The sequence below is a fragment of the Telopea speciosissima genome, chromosome 1 (assembly GCF_018873765.1).
Source record: "Telopea speciosissima isolate NSW1024214 ecotype Mountain lineage chromosome 1, Tspe_v1, whole genome shotgun sequence".
Taxonomy (NCBI): Eukaryota; Viridiplantae; Streptophyta; class Magnoliopsida; order Proteales; family Proteaceae; genus Telopea; species Telopea speciosissima.
In genome coordinates this window covers 64,451,169-64,470,619 of record NC_057916.1, presented here as the reverse complement: position 1 = coordinate 64,470,619, position 19,451 = coordinate 64,451,169, and the positions used below count along the sequence as shown (strand labels likewise).

The following is a 19,451-nucleotide window of genomic DNA, read 5'->3' as shown; positions in this document are numbered from 1 at the left end:
TTCCTTATCTCTCCTATTATTTCTCTTCCTTATCCATCTCTCCTGCTATTTCTCTTGTAAAACTGTATAGAAATAGTGTAGGAGTTCTCAAACTCTATCTTGTATTTTGAATTTCAAATACGTTGTGTAAACACCACATATGATATAAATATTTCACCCGTGATCACAAGAAGAGATGTAGGAGAATTTCAGTCTCAATTATTCACTCTATCTCCCCTGCTTGCAAAACCACATCCAGGTTGCCCCCAGCCTAAGCCAAACCCTCCCCACCATGAGCAGCTAAGAGAGGAGCACAACCAGCATGCCTACCCCCCCCCCCGATGAACTACTCCCACCTGCATACCCCTGAACAACCCACCTCTATTCACCACATCACGTCCTCGACCCAACTCTTGGGATCCATCACAACCCGACCCACAACCCAGACCATGTGCCAACCTGCCATGATCCAAAGATAAGCCAAATCCACATCCAGGACGAGGGCCTACTTCACCCAACCTGCTCCCAGCTTCAAATATTAGAGAGCCTTGAAGACATGACCCATGTGCAAGTCCTTGGGCAATTAGACTCCTCTACTTCCGGATGCCCCTAATGTAGTGTGCGCCTCACACACAAGCAACACAGAATGTACCGCCTTACCCTTGCCCGAGTGCCTTGCCCGAGTGGGGGTAAAGCAGTACTTTCCGCCATGCTTGTGTGGGGGGGCATACGGCAGTACCGGACAAGCAAAAGTAGGGGAGTCAGATCCATCCTTGGGAGATTGAATCCACAATTTTTTTAATAAGAAAACGGTTGCAGTTTGAAATAGAAGGGCTTTTAACAAATGCCCCCCTGAAAATACTCATTTGTCCAAATGCCCCCCTATAACTTTTTTAATTGCAAACTCCCCCTACTTTCAAAACAGTATAGTATTTTAGTCCGTTAGTCTGGGACGTTAGGCTCCGTTTGGTTGCATGGGAAATAAAAGGGAAGAGAAGTGAAATTTTTAAACTTAAATAGGAAACTTTTGTAATCATTACTCTATGTGACTATATTACTTATTCCAAATCATTCCATATTTGGTTATTAAATTTCACTTTAATTTGCATCCAATTCCCTTTGGTTTAAAAAGTAAAATAAAAATTACATGTAATATGTACCATTACTAAATATGGTATGACATTTAAGTAGTTTATACAATCACATGGTGTAATTATTATAAAATTTCTTTTTAAGGTATGAAAATTTTCACTTCCCTTCCCTTTTATTCCCCTTGCAACCAAACATAGCTTTAGGGGTTAGTTTTAGGGAATCTAATGACCAAAATGCCCTTATGATAAAAACCAATCAACATTAAAGAGTAAAGTGACCAAATTGCCCTCATCTTCCCCAAATCATTTAGGGTTTGAAACTAAAAATCGAACCCTAAACGATTGTCCAAACTGTTAGGGTTGATCTCTGCTGAAAATCAAACCATAAACAATATGTTTGATTTGGAAAATTAATTTTTCTTTTTTCTTTATATATGTAACCATTGAACGAGAGAGCTAGATTGGAATGGAAAATAGATTTTAAAGTTGAGTTTTACCTCACGGCGTATGTACTCCTCCTCTCTCTCCTAGTTCTATCTTCTTTTATTTTAGTTCCTTTAAACCTATACTGTTACTCTGTTTTCTGGGCCATACAAACAGCCCCACATAGTTGGTTCGATCTCCTTCTTTCCTTCTCAAAATTTGGAAGATATATTCTTACCCTAAGGGATTCTGGTTGCAATTCTGGGCTTAAAAGACTATCTAAATTGGAAAATCCAACTCAAGTTTCAGGTCGGGCTCCTTGTTCTTCCACTGGACCAAGTTGTATTTATTCCCTGACTTTTGGTTCTGCTATTGATCTCTACTGAAAATTGAACCCTAAACTTTGTAGCTTTCATTGTTCTTCCTTTCCCTTCTTTCACTGCAACCTCTTCCTTTCCCCAAAATCCTGCAATAGACAAACCCACAAAGTAATTAAATCTTAAACCCAGAACAAATTTGACTAATGCACCACAGAAATAATGCTAACAGGCTCAAATTCTGAAATGGGTTTGCCATCAATGCAAAGAAGATTGCAAAGGATTTGGGGAAGATGGTATTTTCAGTTTTCAAAACTATTTGGGGAAGATGAGGGTAATTTGGTCACTTTACACCTTAATTTTGATTGATTTTTATCATAAGGGCATTTTGGTTATTAGATTTCCTAAAACTAACCGCTAACATCCCAGACTAACAGATTGGACTAAAATGCTGCACTGTTTTGAAAATAGGGGAGAGTTTACAACTAGAAAAGTTGTAAAAGGACATTTGAACAAATAGGCATTTTCAGGGGGGTTTTTGTTAAAAACCTGAAATAGAAAGAAGGAAACGCCACCTCATGACCTTGACCAGCCTCACACCCCCAATGAATTTTTATCCACTGTTGTAACTGGAGCACTACTGTGCGCATCGTACGGCGCAACAGCGGCCATATGTGCACAGCGGGCCTCACTGTGCATACATGACCACTGTTGCACCGCACGATGCGCACAGCAGCGCTCCAGTTGCAGTAGCGGATAAGGGTCGCACCCCAATCCACTAAATAGATTTGCCTGGGCATGAGGACAAATCTAGCAGGTACAGCTTGACTTGGGACAAATTGTAAAAATTGTCTCCCATTTGCCTCAATCAGCATCTTCTCCCACTTGCACTTCATTGCGATCAAGAGCCACTAGAGTACCCAACGCTTTCGCCAGTGAAAAAAGAATGTCAGGATTCCAGATTGCCAGTACTCATAAGGAAGATCAGGGAACCTCACCTACACCAGTTTGCGAGCAACGTGATTGCCATTAACATTAAAATCAGGGCTCCATCATTGAAAACTTTAGGGCAAAACGGAAGATGATAAATCCCTTCCCAATAGGAATGATGTGCCTCACCAGGAATTGAACGGCCTTTCTGGTGTTGATCTCCATCCTCACAATCATCCTCCTCCCAAGAATCTTTCTCAGACTCGAGTACCCCAGCCAAATTTTATTTACTTACAAATATAAATGTGAAATTAGCGCAAAAATGTCATGATATTTATCATCCACCAAAATAAACAAGAAAAATCTAGAAATTTAAATATAAGAACTACTTAAAGAGTAAAATAGATGGAGGATATATATATATATATAATACTCCTCTCTACAATATTATGCCATCAAGTTCCTTGCAACTTGCAGATTTCCTTGCTCTTTAATTAGTTAAGCGTCTGTCAACAATGGAATAGGTTCAAACAACAATGATTTGACTCGTTTCTTGGTCTCATCATCAACATTACCGTGACCATCTCCATGTTCATATATGCATTGTGCCATTCGAGCAAAATTTGGAACGGTCTTGATAAAAAGTTGGGGCAGACAAAGAGAAGCATTATGAATATATCCTTATTCATCTTCTTCCATGTCTCATCAATCAAATGCCTTATATGTTCACGAGCCACATCCTCAGAAACACCGTTTCATACATGTATGATTGGATTGTTTCATGTATCATTCTCTAATTCGTCCTACATATTAAAAAATATATATATATATATATATATATCAGTCTACATTCGATCATTTAATATATGGAGAAAAAAATGTTACCTCATCGTGTCCGGCAGCCAAGACACAAGGTCATGCGAAATAAAAATCCTTGAAAGAAAGCACAGCAGTCATTTCCCACGACATAGCTTGTATCTAGTTTCTACCACGTGGCTCAACCCATATAGTATCGTATGGAAAATAATGAATCAGAGGCTTACATACGTACGTACCACTGAAGTACCAAGATCGTCAGCAAGTCGAACTATCATGGATGAGCAACGTAAGAGATTCAAATCATCTTGTGATAAGCAATCTAACGCCTCCTTTCGAATAATTTGTGGAAATGAGAAGAAGCAATGATAGAGTATGACATTGCCTGCTATTGACATCACTGCATTGTTTAGGTACTCCTCAAGTGTTGTTTTATGACTGTTGTAATACCACTTAGCCTCTACTAAGTATGCTTTGCACAGATCGGTCCACTGGAATATTAAGAATTTCAAGTAGTTAGTGGCATGAGGACAAATCTAGTATTCCAGTGTTCAGATTGAAATACCCTTAATTATAGGTTTGAGCGGTTTTAATTTATTTTGAGTGAGCTCAAGTGCTTTCGAGTTTGGGGTAAGGCGGGCTCCACCCTTTTGTTTTCCTCCTCATATTTTTTTTAATAGAATTCTAGGACCAGCCTGGGTCCCAGATAATATTCGGAGTTTTTTTAAAAAAATACAGTTGTTAGTGATAGATAAGTTATGACTGTTGGAAAGATTAAGATATTTTTGAAAAAGGATAATTGTAGGATTAATGAAGAAGGTACGTTAATTGACATATACCGCTTGCTTTAGTAAAGGTATGGTGTCAATTCCATGTTCCTTGAGGTGAAAATAAGCCATTTCATTAACAGTGTTGAAGAGAGCTAAGAAGCATATCTTCATATAGTGTGGAAGTTGTTCGACTGCCTTAATATCCCATCTGAAAAATAACATTAAATTATGAATAAATTAATGAGGTCATTAGGTAGTAGAGTTCATATATAAAAGATAATCTAAAAAATTAATTAGTCTAATTTATGAAGAAAGAACTACAGAATCACCAAACAAACAAACAACCAAACCTCTCCACAGCATCAGTAAAAAGCTCGAGTTCTTCCAAGGTACCGTAGACATCGTAAACATCATCAATCACTGTTATTAACAAGTTAACCTTAGCCTGATCTATCCTAAATTTACTAAATTGAGGCTCAGAGTTTAAACCCAATGCCCATATAAAGCATGGAACCAGACTATCTCTTGCAAAACTCAATTGGTCTCCAAGGCCCAAATTCTTCCACCACCTAAAAAGAACATGCAGGAAAATTAAACAAGAATGGTTAATTGACAGAATTGCTTTAACTTGTTTCCTCAGATTTTAAGCTGTGGGTATGTATTTTTGGAATGCATTCTAGGTCAATTTCACATATTCTCAGACGATAACAACTATTTTTATCATCCGAGAATGCAAAATCGATCAGAATACAATAATATATCAGACATACGTACTTTGTAAATTCAGCTAAATCTTCCTGATGTATTGCTTGGACAATGTTGAAATCCAACTTAGCTAGTTGGATTAAAGCAGGAACTGAGTTCTCCTTTTTCTCATAGACATCAATATACCATCTAGCCTCTAACCTTGTTATCCTCCAGTGAAGGGGAAGCTCCAAGGCATGATTCACTTGTTTTGCTAGATTTGGTTCCATATTATTACCCTTTATAATCTCCCTTTAAAGCTTTCTTTGTGAAGTGTTTGGCCTCCTCCAACATGCTTTCACCTTCTACAGCAAGGTGAGAAGCATCATACAAACTTAGTATTCCCTTTACATCCTCTACATATTTAGCCTTGAAATTGCTTGTCTTGTCTTTCAAGTGATTGAACATACCTATTAATCCATAATTTCAAGTTAAAATTTATGTCAGAGAGAAAGAGAAAAAGAGAGATAATTGGATTATATTTTCATTCTTTGGGGGAGACTCTTACCTTGGTTCACCTCATACCCATGTTGCCTAAGGAGCCTAAATTTAAGAGCTGTAGCATGGAGACTCTCCCTTGTTCTGGTTTGCACATCTTCCATGCAAACTATGGTGTCCAGGGCTTTCTTGATCTCCTCTTTAAAGAGGTACCCTAACCCAAGTCTCTCGATGTCATCAATCACCTCCAGCAGACCTAACTGCCCCATAGCTACATCATCAAGCCTACCCCTTACTTCCTCTTCCAATTTCTTGGTTTTGCTCTTGTAAGTCTCCCCCTGTAGAGTAAATTTGTTATCAAATAAAGTATGGGAAAGGAAGCAAAGGGTCATACTACAATTAAAAAAAATAAGGGATAATTACATAGCCGACATTCCAGGCATCATAGAGGGGGTTGGGCGATGATTTCATGCCAAACTGTATCTAGACGCAGTGTCCACACTTTGAACACCACAAAAGAAGAAACGATTAATTAATGTAATAATTACCTTGTAATCACTGTTTAAGGATTGCAAAAAATCGAAATCCCAGATGCTGGGCTGGTAGTTTGCAGATCGCCTATGAACAGTTATTGCCTCAAAGGAATGAGTGTTTATTGTTGTTGCTGGGCATTTGATGTTTTTTGATGAAATCATGCATTGATGATGGGTGATGAGAGGTCTTTGCTGGATTATGCTAGCAGCTTTGGAGTAGTAGGAAGAGGTGGATAGGATGTTTTGGAGATGAAGAGACATGGCTACTTTTTTATGCAAACCAACATAAGTGCATTGTCTATATATAGTCATGATGAATGCTTATTGTTTTTTTTTTTTTAATATATATTAATCGTTCTTTTCATATAATGGCCACTTTATCGTACCCGTGTTTTTATTTTGGGTAAATATTTCGAATACGGAATGTTCTTATAAGTTATTAGAACAAAAAAAAAAAAAATTTATCTGCGACTTGGTAGATAATCTTTTTTATTTCCAATTTGTGTATGGGTAGAATTCCAAGTCTCCTACCTAAATATTTAATTAAAGTTTGCGCGATTATGGAGTTTGTTAATTAGTGATGCATCAACATACGTGGACCATATGGATATTTTGGTAAAATTCATTTATAAGGTTTCGTAGATAATCTTTTTTATTTGGGTTAAATACGTGTACTTCTAAAATGCACCCCATATTTCTCGTACCCCCTAAGGTTCTGACAAGTCCACGTACCACCCCTGAAAATTCCACGTACCATCCCTACTTCACCCCTTAAAGCCATTTAAGTCCATATCAAGCATTAAATGCTAAAAAGAGACCAAAGTACCATTTCTTCTATCTTTTCTAAAATTTGAAAAGACCTAATTGCCCTGATCTATTTTCTAAAATTTGAAAAGACCAAAATGCCCTCATCTTCCCCAAATCTTCTTTTACAATGTAGATACCCTATACTACCACCACCGCCACCATTACCACTACCCACCATTAACACCATCACCACCGTGAAACCCCACCTCCAGCACCACCTCCAACTCCTCCACCCTTACCAATTCCACCACCGAGTCCCCCTCCCTTGCCTATTCCTCCACCAACACCGTGGATTTGGTAAGGGCAGCGGTGGATTTGTTAAGGACCATGGTGAAAACAGAGACCTGCAGGTTTGCACCATCGCCCAGTTTGTGCTCAACAACATCGTTCGAATGGGCGGTGGCTGATGACAAAGATGATGAATATGTCATGTACTGTAACGACGTGAAGAACCCATTGAATGATTCTATAATGGAGTAATCTTCTGCAACAACCGCTCCAATTCTTTAACAAATCAACGGCACCACCAATGATCGTTGGTTGGTCACCCTTCATCCATGTCATATAATTGCCTCACATTATAATCGTTTCTCACTGAACCCTAAAAGCCTAGAAAAAATTAGATAATGATTTTTCTTTTTCTTCTTCGATTGAAAAAGGAAAACCGATGTTTGGCAAAATTATGGGGGTTTTCAATTTCCATTCCCAGATGTTCTGGATGGAGTGGCCCTCTCCGAGAGAGAGAGATCACGGTTTAGTGTTTACCCGTCGAACGAAGGAGGTGGGCATCAGGGAACGGAGCGTGTTGAGATGATCGCCATTTGACGTCTACTGTTGCTAGGCCTGCTTTGTTTGATTCCTGTGGTTTGGCTTTCGCCCTGCTGCTACGATTCCGTTGAACCCGTCTCCCGAACGATGACCCTGAGTACCCTCCTCTGTTTTATCCGGTGACTTTGTTTCTTCATTGCATTCGGAGCTCACCATATCCAGTTCCCGACAAGACGACGCCTTAAAATTTTTTTGGATGTTTTATTTTCATCAATTTTAGAAACACTTAGTGTTTGAACCTGTGTGAAATTGGTGCAACAGGAGCTATGGGAGAAGGGACTAATTGGCATTCTGCCTGTTTGAGATGCTGCAGAGACCACATTAGTGGGTTCTGCGTTATCTCCAGGTGAGCTTGACCTTTATTTTCCCCCCGACTTCTCTTCCAGTTGCTTCTGATAAAATAATTGCAATTGTTCACCGACGCCCTTACCAAATCCACCGTGTTGATGGAGGAATAGGCAACGGAGGGGGACTCGGTGGTGGAATTGGTAAGGGTGGAGGAGTTGGAGGTGGTGTTGGAGGTGGGGTTTCACGGTGGTGATGGTGTTAATGGTGGTGGTGGTGGTGATGGTGGTGGTAGTATTGGGTATCTACATTATAAAAGAAGATGATTTTAGGAAGATGAGGGCATTTTGGTCTTTTAAAATTTTAACAAATAGGTCAAGATAAGTAGGTTTTTTCAAATTTTAGAGAAGATAGAAGAAAAGGTAGTTTGGTCATTTTTTCGTATTTAATGCCTGGTGTGGACTTAAAGGGCTTTAGGGGGGTAAAGTAGGGGTGGTACGTTGCCTTGTTAGAACCTACGGGGTACGAGGAATATTGGGTGCATTTTAGGAGGTACGCGTATTTAACCCAAATAAAAAAGATTATCTGCGACTTGGGTGGAATTCCAAGTTCCCTACCTAAATGTTTAATTAAAGTTTGAGCTAGGGTGCAAGTTTGGCCCTATTGGCCCGAACCCACCCTGGCCCGCCTTGAGCCCAAACAGGGCCTGGGCTGAGATATTTAACTCTAAGGGCGGGTCAGGGTTGAAAATTTTTGGCCCTAGGTTAGGGTCGGGTCAGGCCAAGGTTGAGGCCTCGAGCTAAGCCTAACCCGACCCGACCCTGTTTTAAGTTATACTAAAAAATATATATTGATATAATATATATACTATAAACTTTAAATGTCACTCACATTTTGTTATATAATATATTATATATGAAGATAATAGGTGATATAATACATTTTATTATAGTGTTAATTTATATAAAATTGATAATTTTCTCTCTAGTCCATTCCAGCCCATGCATTTCCTTCCCCCCTCCCCATTATCAGGGCCAATCAAGGTCAACCTTGAGTCAGGGTCAGGTCGGGCCTCGACCCAACTAAGAGCACTCAGGGTTGGGCTAAGGTTTTATAAAGCCCAGCCCAACCCGACCCTATTGTAGCCCTAGTTTGAGCGGTTATGGAGTTCGTTAAGTAGCGGTGCATCAACATACACAGCCTATAGGGAAATTTTGGTAAAATTCATGTATAGAGTTTCACTAGATATTGTAGCAATGGTTTTTTCTTTGTATGGAATATGATAGTGGTGTGACTATAAGAGGTTATAACCCTATTATTCATTAATAGTGATACAGATCTCATCTCATCGCGGGCATAGGCAATTTTGTCAAACCACATTAATCTTTGCTTGAATTGTAACCATGTAAATCCTTGTGTGCATCGTATGATTGATTGTTTACGATTTTCATTATTTTTTGCATCGTTTTTTAAATTCAACTAAAAAAATATATAGATACATTGATGTATATGAATGAGTAATTGATCATGAAATTTTATAGATGATTAATATAAACATTGGTCTTATCTATCTTGATATTAAAAATTGTTTACGTCACTAACATGACTTAAATAGTGGATCATTCTAATAAATGTATCATGTACACACATACATACACATGAACAAACACAAACACATGCCTGAGCACACGTGTTTGAACGCCCGCGCATGAACATGCACCATGTACAAAAACAGACACGCAAACGCAAACGCAACCGACACATGAAAGGAAAATGTTTTATTTATTTTGGTAAAATTTCTCTGCCATCCACATGAATGATAAAAGGCCCACCAGATAAAGAAAGAGTTATTAATTATTAGATTTTTTTTTTTTTTTTTTTGATAAATTACTTATTAGATTTTGTGGTCTTTTGATCGAGGAGGCTCACCTTGTGGTCCCTCTCACGTGAATTTATAAAGAAGCAGAGTCCTGAACCCTTTCACGCGAATATGTACGGAAGCAGAGTCCTGAACGGCTGAACCCTTTCACGTGAATTTGTACAGAAGCAGAATCCTGAAATAAGGGTGTCAATCGGCCCTGGACTTGACCAAAAAGACAACAAAAAAAAAAAAGGCGAGCCTGAATAGGGTTGAAAAAGCAATAGTCATTTCTGTCTACATGAGATTCCTATACTGGATGACTCCGTTGGATCAAGTTCTTAATTTGGGGATATTTCAGTTGGATTCGTAGGACTCTAAAGACTATGAATTTCTAATCTTCTGAACTCTCGCACCCCCGAAAAAGTAAAAAAAATTTCTTAACTTTCCACGAAGAACAACATTGTTCAACACATTATTGATTGAGGTCTCTAACAATGTTCTTAAAAAATAGCCGGTTTTCAAGAAAACGTATAGTTAGCCCTTATGTTTCCACAGTCATACTCATACATCAGTCCTAGTAGGAATCCTAAACCTGTTTAAAATTCCTTACCCATAACTACAAAAATTAATCTACCATTACTAAAGAAGAAGAAGACTAACAATTCAAAGCCAATCTACCATTACCCTATTTCTGTTTTTCTGTTTTTATCTTCCTTCATGTGTCCATGGTTGTACAAAGTACAAGTTAGATTTTCTCTCTTTGTATTTATTTAGAATTGATGCAAATGGTGTAAACGAGGGTAGGTTCGGCCATAGGGAGAAGAGTTGGGGCGGTAGTGTTCGTCGCCTTTGCATAAGAAAAGGAGAGGGGCAAAGTTGCAAGGGTCTTCAGCGTGTGACAAAGACGAAGAAGAAAGTGACTGAGAACTAGGCGGTGGTGTTCGTAGCCTCTTCTCGCTTCTTCCCTTCTTCTAAATAGAACTAGGGCTCCAGCGGCGGTGGTCCTTGGAGAAGAAAACTAGGGTTTAGCCGGTTATGGGTTAAAATCTTGAACGGTTAGGATTTGTTGGATTAAAATCAATGGTTGATCTTGATTTGGTGCGTTAACGCTGCATTTATCCATTTTTTTTTTCCTTTTGTTTGTGCTTCAAAAAATTGAATGGCTCAGATTTTATGTCAGAAAATCAATGGCTGAGATTGATGGAGCACTGCCATCATTGTTTTATGATGGCCGGCCTTTTAGCCAAAAAAAAAAGAGTAGGGGTATCAATCGGCCCTTAACTTGAACATAAAAAAAAGAAGAAGTAAAGGTATCAATCAGTTCGGTTTCAAAGAACTTTGTTGTGATTCGGAATTGAACCAAGAACCGAATAGGTTTAGAGATTTGATATTCAAACTGAACCTGCTCGGTTTCAGTTCAGTTTTGGTTCTCATTCGGTTCCAAAATTAGGTTCTTACACGGTTCGATTCCAATTCCTCTACTTAGTCCATATACCATAATATTTTAGTATAGTATACTAACATTATAAATTCTAATACAGACATTAGTAATATATATATATATACTATAACATGTTCGTATTATAATGTATTAATGTAATAAAACATAATATATGAGTGTCTGTTGCGGCCGGAAAGTCTTCTGGTGATGTGTACGACTTGCAAGGGGAGAAAAGACAAAGAAGAGGCCCGAAGCGGACTCCAAGGGGGGACTCTCCGATGCCAAAGTCAGTCCGACGCACAGATAAATTGTCAGAGAAGGGGTACAGAGAGAGCAGCAAGTCAGTAAAAGTGAGTGTGTCATACCCAAGGTTCTAAAACTCGGGTCTCAGTACCAACTCGACTCTTGGAAAAATCGAGACGAGTCGAGATCTCGCCGAGTTGGGACATTTTTTTTTTTTTTAACTCGAAGCCTCAACTTTGGGTCAACCCGAGATCTCGCCGAGATATGTCGAGTTTTGCCCAATTAGGTAAGGTATTTAAGTGGTAGGTGGGTTAAAATAATGGGTCGAAACCGAGATCCGAGATCTCGCCGAGATATTGCACTTTTGAGACTCGTAGGCAGTCTCGTCTCGGCTTTTCCAAAAATCGAGAAACTCGGCGAAATCTCGTGAGTTCTCGAACTATGGTCATACCTGGGTCCCCTCCTTCTCTTTTTATTCTTGGCATGATTATCGAGGTAGTTGGTGGCTTCCCTATCTCCCACCTTTTGACACGTGCCGTAGTGGGGTTGGTTACTTGCCTCAATGAGGGGGATGTCTCCTAGTGGAAAATGAGATTCCTTCCCAAGTACTGTCAGAGGGAACGGATCTCTGGTTCGTGTTCTGTGCGGTTGCTTACCCCACAAGCCAAGTTTGGTTACACGTGTCGCGCGATCCGTCTTGTCGGTTATCAGTTAGGATCTTGCCACATGTCGACCGTTGAGTGATCGGATGGATTTGGGTGTATCAAATGCCCCCCACTCTACGGTGCGCTGTAGAGGCTCCAAGGAGTGATTTTTTTTTAATGGCCGGGAAGGTCTGCTCGGTGGGGCGGCTCGACTAGGTGCCTGGCTAGGCAGGTCTGTGCGCACGTGCGGCTGGGCGCGCTGCTAGGTGTCTAGCCAGGTAGGCTTGTGCGCACGCACTCGCAGCTGGGCGTCTGGCCAGGCAGGTCTACACGGCGGGGCTGCTTGGCTAGGTGTCTGGCCGAGCAGGCCTACGTGCGCTTGCGCGACTGGGCATCTGGTCGGGCAGATCTGCGCAGCGGGGCTGCTTGGCTAGGTGTCAGGCTGGGCAGGCCTGTGAGCGCGTGCGGGGCTGGGCGTCTGGCCTGGCAAGTCTGTACGGTGAGGCTGCTCGACTAGGTGTCTAGCTGAGCAAGTCTGCGCAGGTGAGTGCGCGGCCGGGTGTCTGACCAGGTAGGTCTATGCGGTGGGGCTACTCGGCTGGAGAGCCTAGCTGCGTGCCTTGCACGTACTCGACTGGGTGTCTGGCCGGGCAGGCCTGCACACACGCATGGCTAGGTGCCTAACCGGGCAGGTCTGCGCACGCACGACTGGGCGTCTAGCTGGGTAGGTCTGCGCGGTGGGGCTGCTCTGCTGGGGCATTGGCTGCGTGCCTTGCGCATGGCTGGGTTTGGAGTCTCACCGCGATATTAGCTTCCACGACTGTCCAATATTCCACAGCGAGGACTCTGGTCAGGAGGAAGACGCCGAGGCGGCCAATCTGCCAGTCGTCAGCTCTATGGCCGTTGATCAAAAGGCTGATGATGGGCTTACTGTCGAGCGCATCAAGGAGCGTGGGCTGCCCCCTATGCCTGGTCATGATCTGTGACTTGTTCATTGAGCGGAGGCTTGTATGCTTTTTTCAAGGCTGAGTGCCTAGAATTTGTGGTTAATCTTCTTTGTAGGGCCTGATGCCCTAAATCTTTTATAGGGCCCAATGCCCAGAACATTGACTTTTGATTTATGGAAATCTTTGTTACCTTATTCTTCCTTCGTTGAATTTTGTTTCTCGCATTACCCTTGCGTGCTTTAAGGGTGTTGTTGTTCAGCTTGAGGGTGCAGCCGAGGTGGCCCCCTCGGTGCATTTTGTCCCTTCAAGGGTGTAGCCGGGGTAATCTGCTCGGCATGCTCTGCTCATTCAAGGGCATAACTGAGATGATCTGCTCGGCCAAGGGTGTTGCCAAGGTGATCTGCTCATCGTATTCTACTCGTCCAAGGGTGTAGCCGAGGGGATCTGCTCAGCGTACTCTGCTCGTCCAAGGGTGTAGTCGAGGCGATCTGCTCGGCGTGTTCTGCTCGTCCAAGGGTGTAGCCGAGGTGATCTACTCGGCGTATTCTACTCGTCCAAGGTTGTAGCCGAGGTGATCTGCTTGGCATATTCTGCTCGTCCAAGGGTGTAGCCAAGGTGGTTGCTCGACGTATTCTTCCCGTTTAAGGGCGTAGCCGAGGTGATCTGCTCAGCGTATTCTGCTCGTTGAAGGGCGTAACCAAGGTGATCTGCTCAATGTATTCTATCTGTTTAAGGGCGTGGTCGGGGTGATCTACTCGGCATATTCTACCTTTAGTTGGCACACATCTTGGTGAAAATTTAACTTTACTGCTAATGAAAATAGAGTGGGCATACAAGAGTGCACGCCGGCACATAAAACATACAAGGTAGAATGCTTTTGAAAAAAAAATTTTAAGGAGAGTGAACATAATTGACTCAACTGGTGCAACTTAACTTCTTACCGGTAGTACTTCTTGAGGTTCTCCGAATTCTAAGGCCTTTCTATCTTCTTGCCCCTCAGAGTCTCCAGGTGGTATGTCCCTGGTCGGATCATCCTTGTGACTTTGTAGGGTCCTTCCCAGTTCAGCGCAAGTTTCCCTTGATTCCTTGGGTCTAACACCTCTTTGATGGACCATGGTGAGGCCATCTTCTGGATCGCCTCGATTTTGTTGGGGTTTGTTTCAATCCCCCGCTTGGAGACCATAAACCCAAGAAATTTTTTGGAAGTGAAGTCTTCAATCCCCCGTGTGGAGACCACACACTTAGTGGGGTTTAGCTTCATGTTGTTTTTCCTTAACGTCCTGAAGGCTTCTTCAAGGTCCATGATGTGGTTTGGGGTCTTAGCACTCTTGACTACCATGTTGTCCACGTAGACCTCTACGTTTCCTTCAATCTGTTCCCTGAAGATCTTGTTGACAATCTGTTGGTAAGTCGCGCCCACATTTTTCAACCTGAAGGGCAGCACTCTATAGCAATACTGATTATCGCTTATGAGGAAGGCTGTCTTTGGCACATCTGGCTCGTACCTCTTTATCTGATTGTAGTCCGAATAAGCATCCATGAAGGAGAGTATCTCGTGACCAGCATTCGCATTGATCAACTGGTCGATCCTGGGGAGCGGATAGGTGTCCTTCGGGCAAGCCTTGTTCAAGTCGGTGTAGCCTATGCATATACTCCATTTGTCGTTTACTTTCAACATCATCACTACATCCGGCCAACCACTCGGGGTACGAGATCTACTTGATGAATCCTGCATCGAGAAGCATGTCTACCTCTTCTCGGGTCTTCTCTTGCCTTTCTGGGGTGAAGTTCCTGCCTTTCTGCCGTACTGGTTTCCTCGTGGGGTCCATGCTCAACCTGTGCTCCATAATGTTGTGTGGTATTCCTAGCATATTCGAGGCTGACCAGGCAAAGACATTTGAATTTGCCCTCAAGAACTCCACCATCTCATCCTAATGGGCTCCTTGTAGGTGGCTTCCAATCTAGACTTGTCGGTCGCTATCTCCTTCCCAGACGTCAACTAAGACCAAGTCCTCGACCAGCTTGCTTTGGGTGGACTCGTCTCGGAGATCTTCTATTGCAATCGAGAGTGCCTCTCCAAACTTATTTTTTCCTCTGAGCGCGATCGCATAGCAGCTCCGTGATGTTTGTTGGTTGCCCCTGCACTCTCCTATTTCTTCACTCGTAGGGAACTTCATCTTGAGGTGGGGTGTTGACACGATGGCTTTCAGCGTGTTGAGCCCCACTCGCCCCAGAATGGCGCTGTAAACAGATGGGATGTCCACCATGAGGAAGGTGATCATTACCGTGGTCTGCTTATCTCCTATCCCTGCGATCACCGATAGGTCAATTGAGCCATCAACCTTAACCGTCGCGCTAGTGAATCCTTGTAATGGGTAGTTGACTTTCTTCAATCTATTGCTGCCCAGCTTCATTCTGTCATAGGCTTCCATGAACAGGATGTTCGCCGAGCTGCCATTATCGATGAGTATCCGCTTGACTTCAAAATTTGCCACCTTCATGGTCACGACCAGGGCATCGTCATGCGGGGTTTACACTCCGTCGAGGTCTTTGTCAGAGAATGAGATGGTCTGGGGGGTTTTAGATTTCTTATTTGGAACCTGGGCCATGTTGACTCTCCTCGCATTTGCCTTGGCTTTCCATGTCGAGGTTGACATCTCTCCTGCCGTCGACCCTCCTTATATGGTGGAGATTACCCCGGCTGGAGCATTCTGCCCTCCATAGTTTTCCTGTCAGCCGCAGTTGGGGTCCCGTCTTGCCTCTAGCCCTCCCGGCTTCTATTTTGGTCTCTACCTATGCAGCGATCGCGATCTTCTCGTCTGGGTGGCCGGGCTTCCCGATTATCCTGGGTCTCCTGGTTCCTTCGATCATGCACATGTCGACTGAGGTACCCCCCCTCTATATGAGGCTTTTGATCTCTCCCTTCAGGTAGTGGCACCCATCCGTGTCGTGCTCCGTATCATTGTGGAAGCGATAGTATTTGTCACTATTTCTTCTGTTGAGATCATTGCCCATCTTCGCGGGCCACTTGATGAACTTTTCGTCCTGGATCAACATCAGTATTTTCGATCGAGGCCAGTTGAGGAGGGGTGTAGCGCTCAAACTCTTTCGGTGGGCTCTTGGTTCGGCGCCTTCATCTCTTCCTGTCCTCTCTGCCCAAATCCCCCTCTCGATCAGTTCTCTTCTCCTCGCTACGGCCTTCCCGAGTCTCAAATTTTGCATCGAGGGTCTCCAAGGCGTTCATGTACTCTTGCAGGCATGCACTCAGCTCAGCAAGATTATCAGGCTATTTCTTGCAAAGCTCCCAACTGAGATCCTTATTGTTGATTCTGGACAGGAAGGCAGTGAACTCGACTGCCGGGTCTAGGTCTTCTACCTCCAACTTCACCTAGTTGAACCTGGTGAGGTATGATTTGAGGGACTCGCCGGTCCTCTGTTTCACTATGGTCAGACTTACAGGTATCTTCTTGAAACTTTGGCTGCTTGCGAAGGCTGTCACGAATCTTGTGCTCACCTCTTGGAAGGCTTTAATCGACTTAGGCTCCAATCGATTGAACCATTGATGAGCATATTTATGTGTGAAATCTTAGGGCATAAAGCATACATTTTACCACATTGGACAGAGTTACTCGGTGCTTTCTTGTGCTTTTCAGGTTTTAGGTGAATTCTTGTGAAAATGGAGGAGATGATGTTAAGGAAATGTTTTTAAGCTGTTTAGTGGTGTTAATGACTTGGATGCGTAGCCCATCGAGTCAGCTTCGTAACAGTTCGAACGACACTTGATTCCGAGTTGAAACGAAGAAGTTACGGCCGTTTTCATAACGACGCCCGAAAATGGTCTGTAAGGGTTTATTTGTAATTATTGACAGTCGGCCGGGGACAAAATGAAGCAGAAGTTCGGATTCTAGGGGCCTTAATGAAATAACCAGAAGTTATATTTCCTGTACCCGAAAGATTCCATTTGGAGGGCTCTGGATAGTCCAACTTCAACTTGAGATATCTTGGGCTCCCCAACTCCAAATTGGACGAAATTTGGGTCTATGTTGGGTGATTTTTTGCAAGGAACACAATGGTGAGGCCTATATAAGCACTCAATGCTCCACGTTTTCTGAAGGACAGAATGGATATTTTATTTATTCTTAAAGGAATCCTAGTCATCACCCTTACTCTCTCTCTCCTCCAACTTCTCAAGGGCACTTCTGAAATTCTACTTGGGATAGATTTATTTTGAAAGATATTCTCTCACCTATGGAAGTTGAAAAGTCAAAGATGCTTTGATTTTATTGCTTGGAGAAGATATCTACAAAGAAAAGGAAGCACTTGTTAGAATTGGAAATTTACTTTTCTAGAAATAGAAGGTCTATGTAAACAATCCTCTCTTCTTCTTCTTCTTTCTATTTTTTTCCTTTTTTTTTAGGATTCAAGGTATTGTAAATGAGGAAGGAGAAGAGAATATTCTCTTTTCTTAGGGAATATTTCTCCTACACTTCCCTCTTCTCTCTTCTCCTCTCTTCCCCCTATAAATACCCCTTGCCCTCTGGGTTGTAGGAAGTTAGTTTTTTAGTTAGTTTCTAGTTCAATTTTAATTCAGTTTTTTTAGTGTAATTTTTACTTCATTCACTTAGTGAAATTTTCTCTTCTTTTCCTATTTTTGGCTTAAGTTCTTATTTTTGATTTCATAAGTCTAGTTTAATGGTTGTAATAGTTGTAGTTTAAAGCTTCCTAGTCTAAGTTCCTATGTTGATGACAAGAGATGGAGATTTAGAAGAGGAAGCCATGGTGAGTTTATTCAAGTATTCAAGCACATCAAGGTATCTCATTCTCTAAACCCTTAATCTCATTCTCCCTTTCTTCTATCTCTCTTTATCTTCTTCTTCTTCTCCCTCTATTTCTTTTATTTTTTTTATATGGTTGTGGTTTGTGGATGCACTTTTATTCCCTTATTCCTTTTTATGTGGTTATCATGTGTGGCTACATTTTTATTCCTTTCAATTTGCGTTAGTCTGATAGGTTAGATGCTCATATGTTAGGACGCCAATTTAATTCCTTAATTTTGTTAGATGCTTATGAGTTAGGATGTATTAATTTTCATTAATTTAATTAGTTTAATTTAACACTTTAATTTGGTTCACTTTGCATTACTTTTAAGTTAGTTAAATAGAGTGGCGTATATCTCCTCGTGTTCGACCCGTAGCTACGATTGACCCGTACGCTTGCGGTATTATTTTAACTCAAACAACCATTTCCTGGCTACTTTTCGCAGGGTCGTGGGGAAGGCTCGACACATAATGGGGTCCAAGGCTCCGCAAAAAGCCACGAGTGAGCCTTCCAGATGCTGCACTGGACTGTGGTGTCATCGTACTGCTCCAGAGTCAGCATTTTGAATTCTTTGGGGAAGCAAATAATCTCGTCGGTCAGTGCCATCGTGCCCAAGAAAACTAGTTTCTCAACGTCAGCTTGTTTCAACAAGACTTTGTTGAACTGCTCTTGTAGCTCTTTCATCTGCTTGTTGAAGTCATCCTCGATAGGAGCTTTGAAGCGCGGGTCGACAGGTGCCGGCTTCCATGTTTCTGGCGCTTCCCGAGTTGATGACGAGGATCCCGCTCCGAATCGCCTGATCCTAAACTGCTGTGGTTGTTGGCGTCGTCGCCTACAGTAAGGGACACGGTGGCCCCATTTCTCGGCTGCTATGTGTTGATCGGGACCCCCTGTTGGATGGCCTGGGTGATTTTGAGGAGCTCTTCCTAGAGGGCTTGGAACTGCCCTTGGGTGATGGGGTGGCTGGGGGTCGAGCTATCCCTGCGGCTGCTTTTGTCGGCCTCAATGACCGCATATCATTCTGAGGCTCGACTTCGCAACCCTCTAGCCAAACCAGAACCGCGCAGGGGTGAACAAGTGCGTTGGACCCTCGGTTCAAAGCGAGGGTTGTCCTGGCTTGGCTCAATAGGGTTTTTGTCGAGGTTGGATTTTGCTTTGTTTCTTGTGCTCACCATGCTGATTACCTTTCGTCTTTCTCTCAGGGCCCCATAGTGGGGGCCAATCTGTTGTGGCCGGAAAGTCTTCTGGTGACGTGTACGACTTGCAATGGGAGAAAAGACAAAGAAGAGGCCCGAAGTGGACTCTGAGGTGGGACTCTCTAATGCCAAAGTCAGTCCAGCGCATAGATAAATTTTCAGAGAAGGGGTATGGAGAGAGCAGTAAGGCAGTAAAAGTCAGCATGTCATACCTGGGTCCCCTCTTTTTATTCCTGGCATGGTTATCAAGGCAATTGGTGGCCTCCCTGTCTCCCACCTTCTGACATATGCCGTAGTGGGGTTGGTTACTTGCCTCAATGAGGGGGGATGTCTCCTAGTG

The 19,451-nt window shown here is 42.6% G+C and overlaps 1 pseudogene; it reads right to left on the bottom strand.

Annotated features, from left to right (window-relative positions):
* Positions 1-3,771: 3,771 nt before the first annotated feature.
* On the bottom strand, positions 3,772-6,302 carry LOC122652898 (annotated as a pseudogene).
* Positions 6,303-19,451: the final 13,149 nt, after the last annotated feature.